Consider the following 3,505-nt stretch of genomic DNA (forward strand, 5'->3'; position numbering starts at 1 on the left):
AAAAGAAAAAGAAAAAGAAAAAGAAAAAGAAAAAGAAAAAGAAAAAGAAAAAGAAAAAGAAAAAGAAAAAGAAAAAGAAAAAGAAAAAGAAAAAGAAAAAGAAAAAGAAAAAGAAAAAGAAAAAGAAAAAGAAAAAGAAAAAAGAAATGCAGTTCACGTATGGCAGAAATTGTTGTAATCTATAGATAAATTAAAGAATCACTAATTTGATACTAAAATTTGAAGTAAGATGGAATTTGTATTAGTGTTAAGAATATGCCAAACAGTGTAAGAAATTTTAAACTTTGTTTCTAATTATTAGGAAAATTCTACTGCTCTTTAGATAACTGGTTAAAATTAATAAAGAATTACATATTAAGGGGCAATAACGATAGAGAAAATTCATTTCCATTTTTTTGTATTCCTTAACTCATTATAATTTTGGTTTTATTAAAGTGAGACTTTTCCATATTCGCCTTCTGGCAACACTGGAATATGGTCATTCTCTCTACAACTTTGTTATTCTTGTTGTTATTCATAAAATTGACTTAATTAAAGTTTTAAAATAAAGCCTGTTTTTCTTTCAAGTTTGAATTTGAGTACTATTTTCTTACTAGATTTTTCTTTCCTCATCGGGTAAGAATGTTGGATTAACACTATCATATAATAAGAGGGTGAGGAGATGTTCTTTCTTCTAATTTGAATATAATTGTGGATGCTTAATCTCTACAGATAGGCAACAGAAGTATTAATTTAATGAGCTATGAAAGGGAATTGCCTGCTATTCTAAGACCAGGGTATCTTATAATAATAGTTATGGGAAGTAAATATCTATATTCTTCTATCACATCAATACTCAGATACACGGCATCTATGCAATACCTTAAACAGGACATTGAAAGTACCTGTCAGGAAACTGACAGGAAAAGGAACAGAACGTAGGAGTGATAACAGAGTGACCGTAACTTCTTATGGCGAGTTTCCGTTGTTTTGTTCTTAAGCAATTATCGTTCATTCTTAGCCCTAGTATGTCTTTGCCCTATATATCTGAGCTGAAGTTTACTAGAGCACCAAACCTGCCCTGTCTTCAGTGTTCTGGTTTTTATCATCAGCCATGCAGTCCCTCAAGATTTGGAATGTGAGAGGGATGCAAAAGCCATTTTTTTCTTCCTCTTTCAGTGGTACCTTGATGTGGCAGTGTAGAAGGAAATTTTTGCAGTGGCTTATGTATGTACTCCTCTGGTATCCGTTCACATGTGCCTAAAGAAAAACCATCAAATCACTATTGTATTTCTAGGCGGTGGTCAATTGTTTTCTTACTCAATCTCTATTGGGTCAAGAAATCTGAATGTTACTGTGGGGAGTCTTCTAACCTCTCTTCCAGGACTTCCAATAGCTTTGATGTTACAAACTCACTTTCTTGTTGTAATACCTCATTGTTGCTGACCAATGTCTTAGACAATGAATACACTGTTTAATAAATTAGATTGCTGACAGAAACTGGGAAGATTAGAGAAAATTTCTTAAAGTACAGGGAAAAAAGACAAAAACTAGAGTGAGAATTTTTAAATGTGAGAATCGTAATATAAATTATAGCAGTTCTTTTGTCAAGAAAAAGGGAGAACTTAAGCAAATAACTAATTCAAGATTATTTCCCTGCACTGATGGTTTCCACTTTTGTTTACTTGTGTGCTTTTTCAATTTTAGTTGATCTAGGGCATGTACCCTCACCAGAGACAGCGAAACAAGGAAAGTGAGAAAACACTCCCCAGGGGGGAAGATCATGCCTCAATCCCTTCTGCTCCGTTGTCCCCTGAGGATTGTGGGCAAACAGGCACATTTGCCAATGTTTTGTTTGTTTTTGTCTTTGCTTTTCCTGACACAAACCACACAGTTGACCATGTGGGATCCTGCCACCTTAATCACTGAGCCACCTGATTAGCCCAATAGTTTCAAGTATTAAAACGCACATCCAATGATGAGCCCAGTCAATAAGGGAAAGTCACATAAATGGTGCATTACAGTGTAATTTGAGAGTACCACGGTCAAAGAGATGTTTTTACACACTTGTAGAGAAGAAAAAAAGAAAGTACACACAAATAATCCAGAATCGGAATTTCATTCATGGACAGGTTGGCAAACTCGAAGGTTTTGGGGCCAACAGCTGGCATAGTCGTTGGGGTACTGGACTCCAATGTGGGGAACTGAGGTTCAAGTCCTGGACACAGTGGCTAGAAACTCCTGCCAGATGCGTGTGTGTGCATACTCAAAACCCCAAGAGGAGAACGAAAGAGAAGTGATTGTGGCATGACCTTCCCCTCTGTTGGATAATGTCTCACTTTCTGTCTGTCTCCCCAGCAAATGTACACACCCTAGAGAAAAAAAAAAAAAAAAAACTCTCAAAAAAAGAGAGAACTGTAAGATTTCTGCCTCTTGGAGAATGACAATAGAATCTAAACATGTAACAGATTTGCTTTTCTTTTTTTGGGAGATTTTTGCTGTATGGTTTATGAACTCATCAGAGAGAAAGAAAGCGAAAACTCAGTCCCAAGGACTGAAGGCCATGCCACAATCCCTTCTTCTCTGTATTCCTCTCTAAATTTTGGGTATGCATGCACTTGCACCTGGTGTGAGTTTCAAGCCCTCTAGGTCCAGGACTTGAGCCATGGTCTAACATGTGGGAGTTCAGTGCTTTAACCACTACACCACCTGCTGGACCCTAGGTATGCATATTTTCAAATTAAATGTGTAGTGTAATGTAGTATTATAAATTAGGAACTAATGAATACATAGAATACAAAGGAAATAGAAACAACAATGGTGGAAGAGGCAACTCTTTGGCACAGTTGTAATGCAGTACTAAAAATGGTGACTGTTGTGGGAACCAGCAGTTAGCATAATGGCTATGTCGCTGGACTCCCACGTAGTCGACCGCGGTTTGCGTCCTGGACCCGGTGGCTTAAAACTCATGCCGGGTGCGTGTGCGTGCGTGCGTGCCCAAGATCCCGAGAGGAGAATGGAGGAGAAGGGATTGCGGCGTGACCATCCCCTCTGGGGGGTGATTTCTCGCTTTCTGTCTCTATGTCTCTCTCTGTCTGGCGAGTGCACGCGCCCTAGAGCGAAAACCTCTCAAAAAAAAAAAAATGGTGACTGTTGTTCAAATCCCTAGCCTGGTCATCCTGAAACATGGGGAATATGCATTGAGATTACCCAAGAACCTAGGCCTAGAAGACTGGAAAAAGAACATTGCAGCACGAGCAGACCCTGTAGGAGTGCTTTGCTCTTTCTATCAGAAATTTAAAAAATAAATATATCTTTAAAAACTCCATGAAAAACAAACAAAAAAAGATGTACAAGAAATTTATAAAAATCATTATATATTTTTCTTGGTTTATACTGTATGTAAATATATATAGCATATTCTGTATTCATTAATAAAGAGTCAATAAATTATCAAAAATATTATATAAATATACACAGGAAAATATCAAAGGCTACTACAAAAGTTCTTCAAAATGGCTATCTC

Source organism: Tupaia chinensis, unplaced genomic scaffold, assembly GCF_000334495.1.
Source record: "Tupaia chinensis unplaced genomic scaffold, TupChi_1.0 Scaffold142527_1, whole genome shotgun sequence".
NCBI classification, from domain to species: Eukaryota; Metazoa; Chordata; class Mammalia; order Scandentia; family Tupaiidae; genus Tupaia; species Tupaia belangeri.